This window comes from Sylvia atricapilla, chromosome 5, assembly GCF_009819655.1.
Source record: "Sylvia atricapilla isolate bSylAtr1 chromosome 5, bSylAtr1.pri, whole genome shotgun sequence".
Taxonomy (NCBI): Eukaryota; Metazoa; Chordata; class Aves; order Passeriformes; family Sylviidae; genus Sylvia; species Sylvia atricapilla.
Window position 1 is genome coordinate 23,227,048 of NC_089144.1, and position 21,010 is coordinate 23,248,057.

The following is a 21,010-nucleotide window of genomic DNA, read 5'->3' on the forward strand; positions in this document are numbered from 1 at the left end:
TTCTCTGGGCACCCTGTGCCAGGGCCTGCCCACCCTCATAGACAGGAATTCCCTCCCAAAATCAACCTGAACCCTCTCCATCAGCTCCCACATGCTGCAGGTCCCTGCAGAGCCAGGACACCACGGGAACCAGCCTAGCCCAGCCCAGCCGGCCCCGAACTCCGGCATATCCTCACGGGAACCGCTCTGGGGAGCTCCCAAGGACAGCCTGGACACAGCCAGCACTGCTGCCACCCCCATGTCACTGCTGTGTCACCACAGCCAGCACTGCTATCACCCCTGTGTCACCACAGTCAGCACTGCTGCCACACCGTGTCACTACCATGTCACCACAACCAGCACTCCCTGTCGCTGCTGTGTCACTGCCATGTCTCCACAGCCAACACTCCTGTCACCCTGTGTCACTGCTGTGTCACCACAGCCAGCACTCCTGCCACCATCCCATGTCACTGCTGTGTCACCAGGACAAATCTGCCGGCCGAGGGACACGGCTGGTGACAGCAGCAGCTGCTGGCACTGCTCCTCAGGGCTCCTGGAGCTCCTGAGGATCACAATTCCCTCACATCCAGCCCCATTCCCAAACTCTCCCAGGTGTCAGGATCAGCACGGCAGCAGGAACGGAGCTGTCCCCCCTTGGGGAAGGAGCATTAGCCAAACACCCAAAGAACTCACCCAAAGCTGAGTGGGAGCAAAACCCAAAGGAGTTCAAGAGGCTGCTGATCTGCAGCTCCTGAGGAGGCAGCAGCTGGTCCCAAATATCTCAAATACACACAAAGAGCTGTGGCTGTCTTTGGAAAGGCACCGTCCCAAAAATACTAACAAATTAAAAATATCAATCAAGAGTGAAAATCCATTTTGTATAAATCAGGGAATCCTGGAATGGGTTGGGTGGGAAGGACCTTAAAGCCCCTCCAGTACCACCCCTGCCATGGCAGGGACACCTCCCACTGTCCCAGGCTGCTCCCAGCCCCAATGTCCAGCCTGGCCTTGGCCACTGCCAGGGATGGGGCCAGAGTTTTCAGGGATACGGTTCAGCTCCAAGCACAATGAAATCAAAGTGTGTTGCAGCTTTTCCATACATTTGTGTGCCAAAACCCTGTAAACAGAGCCCACCTTCCCTACCCTGGCTACACCTTCCATGTGTTAGGACAGATGGCCCCAAGATATTCCACAGCCTTTCCATGGAATCCACTCAGGGAAGTAAGAGAAGCTGGTTACCGAGCAGACTAAAACCCACTAAACCCCTCTCCGGTGCCTTTGGAAAAGCTTTTACACATTAGCAAGTCATGAACAACTGTTCAATACAGCCCAGCTCCTCTCCTGTGCTCTCCTCAGGGAATTTTCACCTGGAGCAGCCCTGCTGCAGACGGTGAAATCTGCAGACAGGAGGGGCAGATCCCTGTCCCTGTGGGTATTCCTGTGTGTGTAACACAGCCCTGCTGGACACAGGGGTCAGAGCCCATCCCAGAGTCTGCACGAGGATCCCTGATGAGCCAGCAGGGCTGGGCTCTGGCACAGCCTGGATCCTTCCCTGTGCCCCTCTGCCTAAGGGAGCCAGGAATTAAACAGCCAGCACATGCATGGAAGCAGAGAACCCTCCCTGGACTCCCGGAGTCATGGAATCCCCTGAGCTGCAGGGGATCCACAGGGATCACACAGAGCCCAGATCCCAGGCTGTGCATGCCTGGCAGCCTCGGGGCTGGGACCATGCCCTGCTCCGTGCCAGCAGTCCTTGGGGAAGCAAGAACCTGTTCCTGAGATCCCACCTGAGATTTCTTCACAGGGCTCCTCCAGCCCTGGGCCTGCTGTTCCAGGGGAGTGGGAGGAGGAACCCACAGAGGCTGGGAATGCCCCCTACCCAAGGTGAATCCAATCCCATCACTGCTCTGAGCCAACTACAAGGAAAGGGTTCTTTAGATGCAAAAGGCATTGGAAGAGGATGAGGAGAATGGGGAATTCCTCAACAAAAACAATCAAGGTCCATTTAACCCTTAAACATGAGCCTCATGAGAAGGACAGAATTCCTGCCTTTCCCATACATCCCATGGCACATCCCAGGAGGCAGCAGTGGGATGAGAGCATTTGGAAAAGGACAGGCATGTACAAAACCCAGCTATTTTTAACAAAATTTAAAGTCTTCCCACTGCCTCAGTTACTTTATCATGGTTGATCAGAAATATCAACTCAGATGAGCTAAATTCAACCTTTATATAAGTTAGAACTTCCCTCAAGACTTCACTGATAAAAGAAGAGTTTGAGCTGTTGGAATTAAGGAAAAGCAGCATTTCCCAGGGTACTTGCACTGGGAAGGTGCAGGTACCCATCTCCACACTGACAGGAGAACAGAATAACCACAAACTATTCCCTAATCAATGTCCACTCACACAAATTTCAGGACTTATTCCCACCTGCTTTAAGAGCAGTCCCTACAAAATTCCAGAATCCCTGAGGCTGGAAAAGCCCTCCCAGCCCATTCAGTCCCAGCTGTGCCCAGTGCCCACCTTGTCCCAGCCCAGAGCCCTGAGCTCCACCTCCAGGAATTCCCTGGACATTTCCAGCGATGGAGACTCCAAAGCTCCCTGGATAGCCCCTTCCATGGCTGAATACAGTCAAAGGAAAAAAAAAAAATCCCAGCCTAAAACGGCTGGACTTTCCAGCTTCTTCTCTCCAGTAGAAGTGAATGATGCAAAGATTGGGGAAAACAGCCCAGAGGTTTTCCCATTTTGGGGGTTTTATACCATCAGCACCTGCACTGACTTTCTGAAGTTGGGGTTTTATGACACATTCAGCTCTTCCCTAACCTTCCTTGTCTCTGCCAGGAATTCAGGGATTAAAAAGTGGAGAGCTGTAAAACCATCCAGGTGACCACAAACATCAATTGACCAAGATGGTCACTCCAGATAGTCCTGGTTAATGCTAACCCACAAACTCTGGCAGCCCATTCCTGACTCCACACAGCCCTGAGGTCACTGGGATGGGCTCTGGTCTCTGCTGCTTCATGGAATTGAAATATTCTTGGAGCCACTGGCTCTAGCAGTAAATAAACAACAGCTGAGATAAACTGCTGGACAGAGTCCAGGGACCACGGAGCTGCTCCAGGGCTGGAGCTGGGCTGGGAGAGCTGGGAATGCTCACGTGAAGAGAAGAAAGCTCCAGGGAAAGCTCAGAGCCCCTTCCAGGGCCTGAAGGAGCTCCAGGAGAGCTGGAGAGGGACTGGGATGGAGGGACGGGAGAAGGGGTACCCACAGCAGGGACACCTCCCACTGTCCCAGGCTGCTCCCAGCCTGGCCTTGGCCACTGCCGGGGATCCAGGGGCAGCCACAGCTGCTCTGGCAATTCCAGCCCAGCCAGGAATTCCTTCCCAATATCCCATCCATCCCTGCCCTGTGGCAGTTTTCTGGAGTTCCTGTTCCATCCCCACGGAGAAGCCAGCCCACCCTGAATGCTGCTGTTCCCAGCCCTGGCTCATCCGTCAATCCACTCCTCTTGGCAAACATCATCTCAACTCTTCCTTCATCAACTCCGGGTCAGAGCAACAGCAAGTTTCTTTTCCTCTGCATGTGGACATTTGGAAAACGATATGCAAATCATGAGATCCCTGGAATGATCCTGGTAACTGGAGAAGCCACCAAGAGCAGTTACTATTTTAAACTCTTGGCCAAGCTCTGGGAATCTTCCACAGGAGCTGATCGAGCACACACCTTGCGGTGCCAGAGGCTGCTCTAAATCTTTTCAAATCTCCATGGAGCTGTGCCAGGGGAGGGATAGGATGGATAGCAGGAAAGGTTCTCCCCCAGAGGCTGCTGACACTGCCCAGGCTCCCCAGGGGATGGGCACAGCCCCAGAGCTCCAGGAGTGTTTGGACAGCACTGCCAGGGGTGCCCTGCCCAGGGTGGGATTGTTGGGGGGTCTGTGCAGGGCCAGCAGCTGGAACTGTGATCCCTGTGAGGCCCTGCAGCTCAGGACATTCCATGACTCTGTGATTCCAGGTAGACCACAGGATGGATGAGCAGCTGTTGTGCTTTTCCAGTCAGACACTTAAACCACAGCAGGTCTCTCCCCAAGGTCAGGCAGCCCTGGTTGAGGAAATGTAGCCCAGGAGTTCCCAGTGCAGTTACTGATGGCAATGAACTGCCCACAGCTGCAAGCAGAGGGGCTGCTGCTGTTGTTGTTGTCACAGTTATCCCAGCCCAACGCTGCCTGGGAAGAAGCTGGAGCCTGCAGTGCATCATCTGCAGGGATACGGGGTGTGCCCACTGTCCCACTGCTGCCTGGTGACTCCCGGGGCAGGGACAGGGACAGGATCATTCCCAGCCCTTGCCCACCTCCTGCTGCACAGCCAAACGCTCTCCCTTCCCTGCCCAGCTGGAAGCCAGCCCTGATCCATCCCCAGACCTGTCAAGCACTCCCAGGAAAGCAGGCGAGGAGCGCTGCCAGGCTCATACATAACACCCCACTGCCACCTCACAACAATTTACACTCACCAGTATTTTTATCCCCAAGCTCTTCCCAAGAAACTGGATCATTTGGGTTATCAACATTTCTCGACTGCACAATTTCACTTCCCTAAAAAGGACCAAACTTTCCTTGAGAGAGAACCCAGAATTCAGAGCACACTTAAATGTCTCGGGTCAGCCCTGACAGGGGCTGCAGGCACATCTCGGAGTCCTCCTGGGAGTGATGGAGAAGGGAGACAGAAAGTCACCATCCTGCAGGAATCCAGCAGGAATTTCCCCATGGAACAGGGGGTCAGGCCTTGGCTGGGGCTGCCCAGTGAGGTCTAGAGTCCCCATCTCTGGAGGTGTCCAGGGAATTCCTGGAGGTGGCACTCACTCAGGGTTCTGGGCTGGGGACAAGGCAGGCATCGGGATGAGCTGGGACTCGGTGACCCCAAAGGGTTTTTCCAGCCCCAGAATTCCTGGCATTCTGGGATTCAGTCTGCCAGGGGAAGAGAATCATGAACTACTCAGTTATTTCAGAGCTAAACCTCCTTAGGCTCCCACCTCAGACTCCTGTGGAACACGCTCTGTCGCTGCTTCCAAGATGGAATAATTCCCATATTCATCTTTACCACAGCAAAGATTGAATCCAAGACCTTTGTGGATTTCTCTTCAGAGGAATGGTGGAGGCACAAAGGATGGTGAGAAACTCTGAAGGAGGAAAGGAAATGCTTCCCACATAAATCCTGGAGCTCAAGGCCAGGCTGGATGGGGCTGGGAGCAGCCTGGGACAGTGGGAGGTGTCCCTGCCATGGCAGTGGTGGCACTGGAGGGGCTCTGAGGTCCCTTCCCATCCACAGCAGTCTGGGATTCCATGATTCCATGATCCCAGCCCCTCTGTTCTCAAATGACACCATACCCATCCCATCTAGCTACAAGGAACTGCCAAGGACAGGAGCTGTGGAAGGTTCTCCACCAAGAGGCAGCTCTGGGACACCCTCCCAAGTGGCAGCACACAAATAAAACAGCCCCTTTGACCTCAGCATTTTACACAACTCCATTCTCATTCAGCACCATCCCCTTTGCTCCCTGTCTCCTTCATTTGCTCAATTCTTTCTGGAATCCCTGATGTAAGGCAAAGCAGGACACACCAGAGGCCTCGAGGCAGTGACCCCACCTCATTGGAGGTTCATCATTGCCACATACCCCCAAAGACGCATTTCAGCACCCTGAGACACCCCCTGGCCCAAGCTGCTTATTGAAAACCACTTAGATACACTTAAAATTCACAGATAAATTTATTCTCAACTAAAACATTTCACCAGTTTGCCAAGAATTTCCTTTTGTTTTCCCCTGGTGAGCTATGAATTTCTTCATTATTCCTTAACATCTGACAAATTACAGAGATCTCTGCATTTGCATTACAAAATCCTGGCACCATTTGGACTGGAAAAGCCCTTCCAGCCCGTCCAGTCCCAGATGTGCCCCATCCCCACCTTGTCCCCAGCCCAGAGCACTGAATGCCACATCCAGGAATTCCTTGGACACCTCCAGGGATGGGCACTCCAAAGCTCCCTGGGCAGTTCCAAGGCCTGAGCACCCTTTCCATGGGGAAATTCCTGCTGCTGTCCACCCTGAGGCTCCCCTGGCCCACCCTGAGGCCGTTCCCTCTCCTCCTGTCCCTGTTCCCTGGCAGCACAGCCCGACCCCCCGGCTGTCCCCTCCTGGCAGGGACTTGTGCAGGGCCACAGGGTCCCCCCTGGTCCCTCTTTTCTCCAGGCTCAGCCCCTTTCCCAGCTCCCTCAGCCCCTCCTGGGGCTCCAGACCCTTCCCAGCTCCGTTCCCTGCACACACTCCAGCCCCTCCAGGGCTCTCCAGAGCTGCCCCCAGGATTCCAGGGGGTCCCTCAGCAGGGCCAGCACAGGGGACAGTCCCTGCCCTGGGGCCGTGCCCACCCTGGGGTGCCACAGCCCAGGGCCCATCGGCCTCCTGCCGCTCTGGGCACCCTGGGCCTTTCCCAGCTTTCCAGCCCCTCTGCCCCAGCCTGGAGCGCTCCAGGGGCTTGGGCTGAGCCCAGGGCAGCACCTGGCACTTGGCCTGGCAGTCCCTCACTCCATGGATCCAGCCTGTCCCCATCCCTCTGCACAGAGCTCCCACAACTCTCCCAGCTCAGTGCCATCCAATGTTCCCTGGCCACCAGCAGGAAACCACAGGCACAGTGGATGGAATGCTGTTCTGCGTGGAAAGGGGCTGTGTTGGGTTTTTTCTTTAACAAAAAACTGCCCCTGGCAATAAACCCTTGAAGGCCTCTGTGTTGGACAAATGTGCACCCGAAATGAAGAGCTCCTTCTAATCCTTCAGTGAAGAGCTTCTTCTAATCCTTCCTGGCCTCTGAAGCTCCTAAAGAAAGAGATGATATCAGGAGCACTTTGTTTTGATCATCAACCTTATCCTCACCCAGTATCTCGTTAAGCAGCCTCCTAATTGCTGCCCTACCCCATGCTAAGGACAGAATTTGCACAGCTTCTTGATTTAAATGTTACTTGTTTAATTAACTGCTCCACACCCAGACAGGAAGAAACCACAGCGCTTCAAAAGCTGCAGGAAAAAGCTGCAGAAAGGAATCCTGAGCGCCCTGGGAACAGAACAGCACAAAAAAAGGCCTTTTTTAACAGCTCAGTCAGCGCACATGGAGCTCAATACATCCCTAAAATTCACATCCATGGGCTGCTGCGCTCACATCAGCTCTGAGGGCAAAGGAATCTCCCAGTTTGTGATCTGTAGTTCAGCAATAATTCAGCAGGATTGGTATTTCCAGCTGCTCCTCAGTGCTGACGGCCCCATGGAAGCAACAGCAGCCCCCAGGAACCCCGGGGGGACTCTGGGTTTCCCATTAAACATTAACCTTTGAGTGTGAGATTTGCAACTGCATTTGAGTATAAAACCAGCAACACAAAGTCCTGGGGTGCTTGAAGTGCAGATTTCCATCCCTTGCAGGACTCCAGGCTCCTCCCTCTCTGGATCTCTTTGATGCTGCTCAGGCCTGGTTACTCTGTCTGCTCTAAGCAACAAGTGACATTTTCTCCTGGGTCACCACAGCTGAACCCCACAGAAATCCCTGCTCATGACCAGACTGGGATCTTAGAGCAGGGTGCTGGTTTTTACTGGGGTGCACAAGCAGCATTTCCCAGAAATCCCACTCGGTCCAAGTCCTTCCGTGGACCTTGGATATTTCCATCTTTGCTGCCCACGCAGACTAAGGCAGTGTTACAAAGGACACCTCTTTGTACTCAAACTGAGGGCCAGCATTTGCAAACTGAGATTTCTTGCTGCACCCCACAGGGAGATCAAGGGCTGCCCGTTCCACAGACACCTATTTGATCAGCACACGGCCTCAAGTGAGCCAGTAAAACAACTGCTGTGCTCCTTTCCTGGTCCTTCATCCCAGTTCAAAGCTCCCAAGGTGAGTTTGTGGCTGTAGCTGTGCCAGAACAGCCCAGCCTGTCACACACTGCAGCTCCTACCAGAATATTCCAATGCTCCTCTGATGCCCCAGCAAAGCAGAGCCCTCAAACAGAACATTAAATAAAGGCATTTTCATTTCCTCAAGCTTTCAGGGCATTACAGACACAGCCCATGCAAAGTTTAAGAAGTTTTGTAGTTAAAAGAAATTAAGACACTTCAGAGGGAGCTCAGAATGGCTAAGGTTGGAAAAGAGCATCGAGTCCCAGCTGTGCCCAATGCCCACCTTGTCCCCCAGAGCCCTGAGTGCCACCTCCAGGAATTCCCTGGACACCTCCAGGGATGGGCACTCCAAACATCCCCAGGCAGCCCCTACCAAGGCCTGACTCCCATTCCATGGGGAAATTCCTCCCTCTTTACCCAATTCCTTGGAATTGGGTAAAACATCTTTCCCAGGACAAGGCAGCACCAGCCTGTTCTTCCTACACAGCACCACTTAACCTCTATTTATGAGCCAGGCTTCATCCATCATAAAACACCCTGAAAGGAAATCAGTCCCTGGGAACTCTCAGACCCACCCTTAGGAGTTCCATGGGTTTACCTGGCAAAAGAGACATCAAAGCTCAACCTGCTCTGGGAATCCCGAACCAGCAGGACACACTCCTGATCCGAGCCCACAGCTCACTGGGTATCAAACCTGCACTGCTGGGAAAAAATGGGTTTCCTTTGCCATGCAGTATTAGCAGGAAAAAAATAATCAGCTGGATCATTCTCCCCCAAACTGGCTCCCAACATTGCTGCAGAAATGTCTGAGCAGGGAAGTGGGGAAGGATGGAGCAGCAGGAAGGGAACAGCGTTCCAGCTGAAATGTCCATCCAACTCGGGCTTGGAGCACTAATCCAAGGAGTCACTCACACTGTGACTGAACTCCCTCAATCATAACCAAAACCACTTATAAAACCCACGGAATCTGCAGGGTGAGCGTTTCAGAAGACTGAAAAGGATGACATTTATTTTTCCAGGCTTAATAAAGAATCCTAGAGATTGGATCAACATTGGGAAGTAATTGACCATCCACCTTGCACAAAGGATTATCACATTGATCTTGATCATGGAAGCACGGAATGGTCCCATTGGGGCTGGGATAGTGAAGGTGTCCCTGCCTTGATAGGGGTTGGAATGAGAGGGTCTTTAAGGCCCCAAACCATCCTGGGACTGCAGGATTCCCCGCAGGAGTCTGCACGGGCCAATCCACAGGAATTGCAGCAGGAATTTCCTCAGCAGGGATTGCCCCTCAAGCATTAAAACCCAAACCCAGGAGGGCATCACTGCTTTCAGCCAGAGCCCTGGAGATCCTCCTGCTCCCCCCAGCACTGGCCCTGCTGGTTGGCTGCTGGTGATCCCACCTGCCTTTCCCAAAATAACACATTCCTGACCAGGGCACAGTCCACAGCTCCTAACAAACTGGGATTACACAACAGGATTTTCCCCACATGGCCAAAGTCTCCCGTGCCCATCAGGTGATCCAGTCCCACTTCACTGCTCCTCAGAAACCTCCAGCACGGACCAAAGCCCAAGGATACCCTCAATACTTCACCTTGCTTTTCTCTTCTAAAACTAAAACTAAAACTAACTCAACAGTTTTGTTCTTGGGAACTGCACTGCTTCATTCCAGCATTTGCTTCCAGGTATTTGAGAGCACAGCACAGAGAAGCTCTAAGAATCCCAGGATCCCTGAGGCAGGAAAAGCCCTCCCAGCCCATTCAGTCCCAGCTGTGCCCAATGCCCTCCTTGTCCCCAGCCCAGAGCCCTGAGTGCCACCTCCAGGAATTCTTTGGGCATCTCCAGGAATGGGGACTCCAAACCACCCCAGGCAGCCCCTGCCAAGGCCTGAACACCCTTTCCATAAAGAAATTCCTGCTGATGCCCAAAATTCATCTGTGAAAGATGAAGCTGAAGTGGTCATTTTTTCCCTGCAAGACACAACATACCCCAGCAGAGCTGCTGTTGGAAATGGAGGGAAAAGAAGGAGCAGGGAGGCCATGGACATACTGGTAGCACTTCCCACATTAACACCACTGCTCTGTACCAGTTATTTCATGTGTCAGAACAAAGATGACAGAAGGGAAGGAAAAACAGAAGGCCTGAAACTGCCTCTTTTGCAAGAGGAAGTTACGGTGTAACAGCCATGAAATCGGGTGCGCAGTCACTGCTGGCACCACATCCCAAACCCCACACCAACATCTGGCCCCTAAAGCCCCTTACAGCTTTTGGAAACTCCTCTTCTACTTCATCCTTGAGTTTTCAGAGCCCTCAGTCACAGGCAGCAGTATGGGGCCAGCCATAATTACACTTTCTCTAAAGCAGAAGGAAAAGACCCAGTAAAGCACTGATAAACTTCTGAGCTTTGGGTCCTCCCCATGCCAGGCACTGAAGGAGGTGGGGAAACCCTGTCCTCTGCCTTAGGGACCTCAGAGCCTCTCCAGAGCCACCCCTGCCATGGCAGGGACACCTCCCACAGTCCCAGGCTGCTCCCAGCCCCAGTGTCCAGCCTGGCCTTGGCCACTGCCAGGGATCCAGGGGCAGCCACAGCTGCTCTGGGCACCCTGTGCCAGGGCCTGTGCACCCTCCTGGGGAGGAATTTTTCCCTAATACCCAATCTAAACCCATCTGTCCCTGCCCTGTGGCAGTGGGAAGCCATTCCCCGTGTCCTGGCACTCCAGGGCTGGTTCAGGGTGCCTCTCTGGCTCTCTCAGATGCCTTCAGATCCTGGGAGACGCTGTGAGGTCTCCACACGACCTTCGCTTCCCCAAGCTGAACATTCCCAACTCTCCCAGGGTGTCTCTGGAGGTGCTCCAGTCTCTGTATGAAGGTGCTGGGCTCCTCTGGACCTCCAGCAGCTCCATGTCCTGCTGATGCCAGGAGCAGCAGAGCCGGGCCCCGCACTCCTCACAGAACTGAAAACCAGCTGTGCTGGGCTTGTGCACAACAACAACTTTCATGTGGTTCCGTGAGAGATGAACTTTAATGTGGCCCTGGAGAGATCTCCATGGTTCTGAATCCCTTCCTGCTCCCCACAGCAAACTCATTCACCTGCTGTGGAAGAGGGAGAAGGTGCCTTAGGCAGAGCTCAGGGTCAAACATCAGCGTCCCACAATCACGGAACCGTTTGGGCTGGAAAAGCCCCTGGGGAGCACCCAGCCCAATCTCCTGTGTGGAGCAGCTCCCAGGCTGCCTGAGCCAGGAGAGGAGGTCCCTGTCCCTGTCCCAGCCCTGCAGTGTCCCCTGCCCAGGCTGGGTGCCACCCAAGGTGCAGATACTCACACTGAGGATGACTGATCCCAGTCAGTCACCCAAATTCCCCGGGCAGGAGGGGCACAAATGCTTCTGCAGCACAGCTCAGCTACTTCAGAGCCCTGCACGGACAGGGAACGAGCATCTGACTCCTCCACTGACTAAAAAAGAAACCCTGAAACGTTACCTCAGAAGGAGGGATTTACATCACAGAGGTGTGAACTTTGGGAGAGGTTCCAGCCCCTGAAAAGCCAAGGCAGAGTATGAAACACGTTGGCGGAAGGAGAAATACTTAGGAAGTCATGGAAGAAAATTTAGGATATACCATGGACATTGCAACACTGAAGAATGGTATAGTAAATCAGGGAATCGTGGTTTGGGTGGGAAGGGACTTTTAAAACCATCTCGTTCCAACCATGGCAGGGAACAAGAACTAGGAGAATGCAGAAGCAGTAAATAACAACTGAGCACAAAGAAAAACAATCTTCCAACTGAAAAAATAAAAGGAAACAAGCTGCAGACCTAAGCTGAAAAAACATCCTTTGGTGTTTTCCAATATGCTAAATGGTGCAGACTGAGCACCTGCTCAGCAGGAATGGGGTGTCCTGGCTCAGGGGCTGAGAGCTCCCAGGATAACAAAGATATTCCATTCCCTGGGCTGAGCTTGACTTAACCTAACAAGAAATCATGGCTGTTGTCAACACCACTGCAGCCCCACTGCTGCCAAGCCCATCACATTCCAGCCCCATATTCCAGCTGCCCAGCAGAACTTCTAGCAGTGAGACTCATGTTCAGTGAAACAGAAGCGCAGAGTCATGGAATGGATTGGGTGGGAAGGGACCTCAGAGCCCCTCCAGGGCCACCCCTGCCATGGCAGGGACACCTCCCACTGTCCCAGGCTGCTGCCAGCCCCAGTGTCCAGCCTGGCCTTGGCCACTGTCCAGGGATCCAGGGGCAGCCACAGCTGCTCTGGCAATTCCAGCCCAGCCAGGAATTCCCAAGATCCCATCCAGCCCTGCTCTGTGGCAGTGGGAAGCCATTCCCTGTGTCCTGTCCCTGCAGCCCTTGTCCCCAGCCCCTCTGCAGCTCTCCTGGAGCCTCTTTAAGCCCTGGGAAGGGCTCTGAGCTCTCCCTGAAGCCTACTCTTCTCTAGGTGAACATTCCAAGCTCTCCCACCCTGGCTGCAGAGCAGAGGGGCTCCAGCACCTCCATGGTCTCTCTGGGTTCACTCCAGCAGGTCCCTCTGCTGCCGGGAGCTGCAGGCTCTCAGAGGAAGCAGCTGCAGCTCCCAGGAAGTGGAGGTGCCTGAGCCCTGCTCCCTGTGAGCTCGACACAGCCACACCAGGAACACGTTGCACCACGACGCTGCCAGTGCCATCCAACCACGCCCCGGTTAAATCCCCAGGACAGCCCGGGCCCTGTCACTCTGCTCCTTCCCGGGTCCCACATCCCGGCGCTCTCCCTGGTGCCAGCGCTGCCGCTCCAGCTGCGGAGCTCCCGGCGCTGGCCCCGCGCCCGCGGCTCCGCCGCTGCCATCCCGCAGGGACACGGTGCCAGCCTGGCCCCGAGCCCGCCCCTGGCGCCGTGCAACTGTGCCCTTCGTCCTCCGCCTCGGGGACACGGGGACAGCGTGCAACCTGTGAGCTCACAGGCTCAATTATCCTCCTCAAAGAAAAGAAATCCATCTTAACATAAAAGAATTCAATTAAACGGCGTCCCGGGGGATCTGCCGAGAGAAGAAAACACAAATAAACAGCTAAGGAAACACAACCACCTCATCCCACCCCGCTGCACAGCCAAGCAAGGAGCTGGAACGAGCTGCAGGCTGTGAGGAACGGAAGGAAAGAAAGAAATTGCCACAGAAGAAAACCCCAAATGTCACAGCAGAGGCACCAGTGCCTTCTCTGAGGTGTGGCAGAACTCAGTCCTCACAAGGAATCAAAGCCCAAAACTGAAACTGAAGCAGCTTTTTGAGCTCTATTTCCTTCTTCCTTCCTGTGGCTGCAGCATCCAGACCATCCCCACTCCTGCAGGTTTGTGCCTCTCCCAGTGCCAGGCTCTGCTCTGCTGCTGCTGCTCTGAAAGCTGCCCAGGGAAATCAGAATCACAGTGACTCCAGAGTCATCTGTGTCACTCCAGGCCAGAGAGCCCTGAGCAGCAGCAAACTGCGGGACTGAAATCCCATTGTACCCCCACGTTCCCAGCACAGGCACCCTGGAAGTGCAGCAGGGGAACAGCCAGGCCCACACAAACACCAGACGGAGCAATTCAAATGTTTGGGAGGTTTCCTTGCAAAGCCGAAGTTCCACAGGGCTCCAGCTCAGGCCCAGTTCCCTTCACACCTTCACAGATGACCTGCACGTGGCTCAAGGGGACACCAGGGAAGTCTGCAGATGGTACAAAACTGGGAGGAGCTGCTGACTCCCCAAAGGCAGAGAGGCCCTGCAGAGAGACCCAGACAAATCCAATGGTTGGGAATCACCTACTGTGTGAGGATTAACACAGGCAGGCGCTGGATTCTGCACCTGGGCTGGGGCAGCCCTGGATGCACCCACAGGCTGGGATGGAGAGGCTGGAGAGCAGCTCTGGGAAGGGACCTGGTCCTGGTGGATGGCAAGGGGGATCTGAGTCAGCGGTGCCTGGAGCCAGGAGGGACATCCCTGTCCTGGGGAGCATCAGGGACAGCATCGAGGGAGGGGATTGTCCTGCTCTGCACTGGGGAGGCCTCACCTCCCATCCTGGCATTGGGCACCTCAGTACAAAACAACTAAAGCTGCTGGGGAGCATCCAAAGAAGGGACACGGGGATGGAGAAGGCTCTGGAGGGGCCGCACAAGGAGCAGCTGAGGGCACGTGGAGTGTTCAGCTGGAGGAGACTGAGCTCAGACCTCCCCAGGGGGTGCAGCTCCCTGTAGGCAGGGACAGGACCCAGGGAATGGCCAGAGCTGTGCCAGGGAGGGCCAGGATGGAGAGCAGGAAAGGTTCTTCCCCAGAGGGTGTTGGCACTGCCCAGGCTCCCCAGGGAATTGGCAGGGCCCTGGGACTGCCAGAGCTCTGCTCCCAGGGATGGACAGGCTGGGATTGTTGGGGTGTCTGTGCAGGGCCAGGAGCTGCATCCATGATCCCTGTGGGGCCCTTGCAGCTCACTTCCAGCTCAGGAGATTCCCTGGAAAGCTGTGCCAGACAAGTTTTTCACTCTGCCCTGGCCAGGGATGAGCTCTGAGCTCTGCCCCCAGTGACTCCCTGCCCTTTGCCATTTCAGCAGAAGGTTTTTTTCTCATGCCTTCCGGCTTCCCCTCCTGCCCAGATGATCCCGGTGTCCTCAGGCACCCCAGGCTGACTCCAGAGGAAGGAATGCGGTGTGTGGGGGCTGTGACACCGGGGACAGCCACCTCCAGAGCTCCCGGCTCTCAGGTAACAGGTGGACAGAGGAAAGAGACTGAGAGGGACAACGAGGAGCAGTCCCAGCCCAGCAGCTGCAGAGCTGCCAGCTCAGGCTGAGGAGCTGCACTTCCTCCTGACATCACCTCACCCCGGCTGCGGTGACAGCCCCTGCTCACGGCTCGGCGCCACGTGGGGTTCGCTCTAAAGGCGCCCCTGACAAAAGTGACAATTCTGGTCAGGCTTCAGGCCCTGCAGATGTTTATTGCTGTCACTCTCGAGGTGCCTCTGCTCCATCTGGGACCAACAGGCACTAAGAAACACAAAGATGGAACTTCCCACTTCCACACCTCGTCCAACAGCAATATGTGTGGCACTCGAATTCCACCTAAATCCAAGCCTTTTTGGTCTGAAATTTTCAAGCTTGGCCACGAAAGCTTCATTTCCTGAGATAACTGATATTTATTTGCCCAAGTTTCCCTCCAAACCAGAGTTAAGGTGCAGGTAAAAATAGTCCAGATGGTGATAATAATGTCAATATTGGTTATTGTAGTGCTGGCAGCTGAGGAGGATCAAAATAAGGAGCAGGGAAGTCCATCAGGAGTGAGGGGAGAATGGTGGGAGGACCAGGGAGCAGAGAGGGAAAAAGAAAAGCTCAAGTAGAGAAACACAGCAGCAGCCAGGAAAGACAACACACTCCTGCTTCCAATAATATTGAATCAAAGGAGACACTTAAGAGCCTTTGTTGCTACTCCTGGTCACACAGAGGCCACATTCCTTCCCTGAGCCTTCCATAAACCCCCAATATCTGCCGATTTTCCATGAAAAGGCGGTAAAACCACTGCAGCCCATAAATGTAACAGGGAGCAGAGCTGTGTTCCCTATAAATAGGGCCAGGAGTGAGGAACTGCTGCTCCCGGCTGAGGCTCCCTGTCTGACAGCCCGGCCGAGCGCTGCCGTCACTCATTAACTCACTCTATTAACTCCTCAATTAGTTCTTCAGGAATTCTGCATCCAGCAAAACAAGACCTCCCACAAACCCTCCTCCCTGCAAAGTTCTCTGAAGTTCTGTCAACCTGGTACAGGCTCCCCAGGGAATGGTCCTGGCCTGAGGCTCCAGGAGCCTTTCAACACCACTCCCAGGGATGCCCAGGGTGGGATTTGGGGGGTCTTGGGCAAGGCCAGGAGCTGGGCTGGATGATCCCTGTGAGTCCCTTCCAACTCGGGATATTCCTTGATCCTGTGAGTGAAGCACCCAGCTCCTCCTTTGCTTTCAGCTCACCGACCTCACCCGCTTCTCCTGCACAATTTGCACCCAAATTTCCCAGTTATTCTTGTTCTGCTCCTGTTCCAAACCCAAGACTTACTCCACCAAGACTCTCCTATTTCCTGGCATTCCAGTTTGCCCATTTTTACGGCAGAGCTGCAGCTCCTGCCCTCCAGGCACTCTGACTGGCAGCCCCTGTTGAACCCTGCTGTGGATGACATGCAGGGAGCCCTGATCCCGAGCACAGAACCCAGGGCCACTCCAGCTGCACCTGCACACCTGGCTGGCAGCAAAGCTCAGCCCTCTGCTCCCAGCCCTGAGCTCTCCCCAAACTCTGGTGAGCAGGGACAGGACCCAGGGAATGGCTGGAGCTGTGCCAGGGGAGGGATAGGATGGATAGCAGGAAAGGTTCTCCCCCAGAGGCTGCTGACACTGCCCAGGCTCCCCAGGGGATGGGCACAGCCCCAGAGCTCCAGGAGTGTTTGGACAGCACTGCCAGGGGTGCCCTGCCCAGGGTGGGATTGTTGGGGGGTCTGTGCAGGGCCAGCAGCTGGAACTGTGATCCCTGTGGGGCCCAGCAGCTCAGGATGTCCCATGGTTCTGTGATGCTGGAGTTCCTCTACACCACTGCTGGGCTCAGGGAAGACAAGTTTTGGGTCCCCCTTTTCAGCCACCAGAAAACTCAGGGGTGACCTCAAACGAAGCATTCCCTGCACAGAGGATGGAAAAGCAGCATGGGAAAACACTGGGATATCTCCCCACCAAAGAGGAGAGGAAGCATTAACAGACCAACGCCCCCTTCTCGCTCAGGATCTCACTGTGGGGACAGCAGGGATGGGATTCCCTCCAGCTGCCTCTCAATCCAAGCAGGAAACTGTGATCAGGACATGGGGATCCCACTCTGGAACAGAGCTGGGCCCCCCAGCCCCATTTCCCAGGGAAGCTCTGCCAACAGTGGCCTGGAGCTTCCCAAAAATCCTGTAAGCCCACAGAGCGCTTTTCTCCTGGTAACAAACCCCCGAGCAGCAGCTCTCACACAGCGCTGCCTCGTCGTTATTATTTTTGACAGTTTCCAATTTGTGAAGTCAGAAATCCACCCTGTCCCTCCCACAGCACACACAGAGCTCCTGGAACACCAGGCTGAGCAGGAGATGCTCCACAGCTCCTGCATCCCACAACAAACCTTCTCCCAGCACAAGGCTCTGCAGGAATCTTTCCTGCACCACCTGCCCGACAGGCACCTGCTGCTGCACCACCGATCTGTCCCCACTGCCAGCCAGGACGTTGTCCCACATCCCTGGATTCCAAGGTTAATCCGAAGCAAGCACAAAAATCACCAGGAATATCGGTGTACATATGGAGAAGAAGCCTTCATTTCAGACCAGTTTGTTCCTACCCAGCCCTCATCACCTTCTGCCGAGCAAATGTCACCCAGGCCAGCCCAGGCCATGATGTGCTCCCACTGACAGCCCAAAATTTAACTTTGCTTCTCATGAGATCACCATTGGTTGCCATGGAAATCCCTATACTACCATCCACCAAGGGTTTTTTTTTACCACTGAAGTATTTTGGCAGCATGTTCGCTTTTAAGTGTCAGAGTAATAGGAGAAAACATAAATGTTTCTTCTCTCATCAGGCTTTAAACAGAGCTTTATAACCTAAATCTGCTCCTAGAAACTTGGTTCAAATCTGTGGGACTGGGCAGGGCTAGAATCACCACCTTCTCCTTTCTGGGACACAAAATAAACAAATGAAAACAACCTTCAAGTTTTTAAAACATGAATTTCCAAGCGGGGGATCAGGAGAGGAAAAACCTCTCAGGCCTCTCTGAGTTCTGTCAGTTTCTCTTTTTCACTTCCTAGTTGGTGTGGGTTTTTTTTTGTTGTTTTTTGTTGGGTTTTTTTTCTGGTTTTTTTTTAAGCTGGTGCAAAACAAGGCCCTCAAATTCAGCAGGGCCCTCCCAGCCTCTGCCAGGAGCCGCTTTCCTGTCAGATCAATCTTGTGGTGATTCCAGCGGGGCCTCCACTCCCACCCCGGTTTCTGGTTGTTAATAAAACCAGCACGGTGACATTTATAGCCACATTCTGCACCCTGAGGTGGGCAGGTCCCCGGGAAGGTGACACCTGCGGGAGGCTGGTCCCCCTCCGGTGACCCCCGGGAGGGACCTGATCCCAGGAAAGGTGATCTGACCCCGGGAAGGGACCAGACCCTCGAGAGAGGAACCCTGAGCACTGATCCCTCTCCTCTCACCCCGGGAGGGACCTGACCCCGGGAACACGACCAGACTCTCAGGAAGGGGATCTGACCCTTGGGAAAGGGAGCAGACCCCCGAGAGTGGGATCCCACCCTCCGGAAGGGGACCAAACAGCCGAGATGGACTTGACCCACAGGAGGAGAACCAGACCCCCAGGAAGGGGGATCCTCAGAAGGGTGATCTGACTCCCAGGAGGGGAACCTGACCCCCGGAAGGAACCTGACCTCCGGGACTGACCTGACCCGCAGGAAGAGGACAAGAACCTCGAGAGAGGGACCTGACCCTCAGGAAAAGAACCAGACCACAGGGCAGTAATGTGACCCCCGGGCAGGGGAGCCCTGGAAGGCGACCAGACCTTCGGCAGCGCGCGATGAGCCCTAACAGCGGGATCTGAGCCTCAGGAAGGGTGACCTGACCCCTGACCTTGCCGCCACCACCACCACTCCCGACAGCTCCGGCCACTCCCGGCCGGCCAGGTGCGATCCAGGACCACCCGGAGCCCGCAGCCCCAGCCCTCCGCCCCGCCAGCCCGCCCCGCACGCACCAAAACACGGCAAAAGGAAACTGTCACGCGCAGAGCAGACGGATTTAACCCAGATCTGCACGGAACGAGGCGGCAGGACCCCAGCCCAGCCCCGGACAGCGGCTCGACGGGGGAGATTTTTAACCCCCCAAACGGTGCCGGACCCCCGGAGCGCGGGGGGGCGGCTCCGGGAGGCCAGAGCGGAGCCGGGGGGGCGGCGGGGCCCAGCCCGCGGCGCCGGGCCCAGCCCCGACCGCGGCCCCGCGAGGGCGGCGGTGACAGCCGGGTCTCACCTGCGGGTGCCGGGCTGCCCTCAGGCGCTGCCGGGCCGGGCTGCGGGCCGGGCCCGCGGGCTGGGCCGGCCGGGGCTGCGCGGGCAGCGGCGGCGGAGCGGCGGCAGCGGCGGCTCCAAAATGGCGGCGGCGCCGCGGCTCCCTCAGGGCGGGGGAGAGGGGCGTGGCCACGGGGAAGGGGTGGGGCCGGAGAGGGGCGGGGCCGGAGGGGGCGTGGTTGTCTGCGGTGGGCGTGGCTGGGGCGCGGCGGCGGGGACACGGGAACCGGGCTGGAGACGGGGACAGGGGGATAGGGACGGGAGCACGGGGAAGGGAACACGGAGACGGGAATGAGGGAACGAAGATGGGAACACGGGAACAGGGCTGGGGACAGAGAGAGGGGGATAGGGACGAGAACACAGGGACAGGTGGGTAGGGACGGGAATGAGGGGACGGGAATGAGGAAGCGGAGATCGGGACACAGGGACGGGGACAGGGGTGTGGGGACACGGATATAAGGACATGGGGACAGGGGCAGGGATGGGCACGGAGATGAGGACGGGAACACGGTCATGGGGTCTTGGGGACGGGGATGAGGATGGTGGGACGAAGATGAGGGGACAGGGACTGGAATGGGGATGGAGGAGCGGGAATGGGGACGAGGACAGGGAGACGAGGATGGAGACACGGGGACGGGAATGAGAATGGGGGAACAGGGACGAGGACGGGAATTGGGATGGGATGGAGTCGAACATGGGGAACAGGGATGGGGGACGGGAACGGGGACAAGGGGACGGAGATGGGGCGGAGATTGAGACACGGGGGCGGGACTGGGGACAGGGAGATGGGACGGGGGATATGACGGGGACAGAGACACGGGGACACTGGGACGGGGCTATGGGGACATAGCGGGTCAGGATGGTGGGGCGAGGACGAGGACAGAGAAACGTTGGGGCGGCTCCAGCCCCGGGGACAGGGGCGAAGGGAAAGCGACAGCCCTGGAGACCCCGGGGTGGGCGAGCTGCAGCCGCCGGGGGTGGTCACGGCCTCGGGGGCAGCAGGAGGAGCTCGAGGACACGACCCCGCAGCTGGGAGGACACGGGGACAGCGGGAGCCCTTCCGTGGCCTTCAGGTGGCCCCTGAGTCACTGCAAGGGGGGGACCTCAGAGAGGGGGGTCAGGGGTGGGGACAGTGTCCGCTGTGTCCAGGGAGGTGGGGATGAGCACAGAGAAGGGAGGGAAAAGAGGAGCCAGAGAAGGGAGCCAGGGCTGGGAGCAGGGATCTCTGAGTCATGCTGGCAGCCTGGGCTCCTGGATCCGCTGTCGCCGTGCCCGGATTTGTCTTTGTCTCGTGGATAAACTGCTTTCCAAGTGCCAGCATCCTCCAGGAACCAGCAGGAAGCGATCCAATCCTTCATTCCAATGTGAATTCCTGCCATGAGATTTACCACTAAGCTGCTCTCGCCGAGGCCTTGACCCTGCAAAGATTCCTGCACGTGGTTAAAGTTTTCAGGGCAAACGTGGCCTTTGCCATGGGAAGAGAGGGACGGGTTTGTGCTGCCCTGCTCACACAGAATCACAGGATCATGGAATGGTCAGGGTTGGGAGGGAGCTTAAGGCTCATCCCGTGTCACCCTCCAGCCACAGGCCAGGGTTTGGCCATGGGAGTGCTGCCACAGAAATGCCACTAAAAGCGTCCCCCACGAGTGGGTAAAATTCCTCATTTATGGACGCTTTTCCAGTGTGAGGGCTGCAAGGGAAGGACTCCGAGAATTTATACAGCACCCAGTGTGGTAATTAGCACTTTGGTGGCCATTAATGGAGGAAAAAATAGCACAACCTCAGGAGTTTCACTTCCCTGTTTCATCTGTTGGAGGGAAATGGGCTTATAAAGCGTTTTTTGTGGCTTATTGTGGCTTCTGGGGACAGGAGAAAACCATCTAAGCAAATTCCCAAATCTTGCAGCCGCCCCCAGAGCCTATTCCCACCCCCAGGAGGGCTGGGGTTGTACAGCCTGACTCCTCCAACTGATTTCTAGAGTTCCAATCTTGGAACAGCCTCTTTCTTCTCTGCTCCAGCCCTTTGGAACACGCTAAAATACAGCTGAACTCTGCGCTTGG

The 21,010-nt window shown here is 55.7% G+C and overlaps 1 protein-coding gene across 9 annotated transcripts in view; it reads right to left on the reverse strand.

The window, feature by feature from the left end:
- PPP6R2 (protein phosphatase 6 regulatory subunit 2) overlaps window positions 1–19,037 on the reverse strand; it is a 55,427-nt gene extending 36,390 nt beyond the window's left edge. For all 9 annotated transcript variants that reach the window (XR_010743597.1, XM_066318954.1, XM_066318955.1 and 6 more), the window contains exon 1: window positions 18,913–19,037. The gene's annotated coding sequence lies outside the window, so the exon portion shown is untranslated. The remainder of the gene's footprint in view (window positions 1–18,912) is intronic.
- Window positions 19,038–21,010: the final 1,973 nt, after the last annotated feature.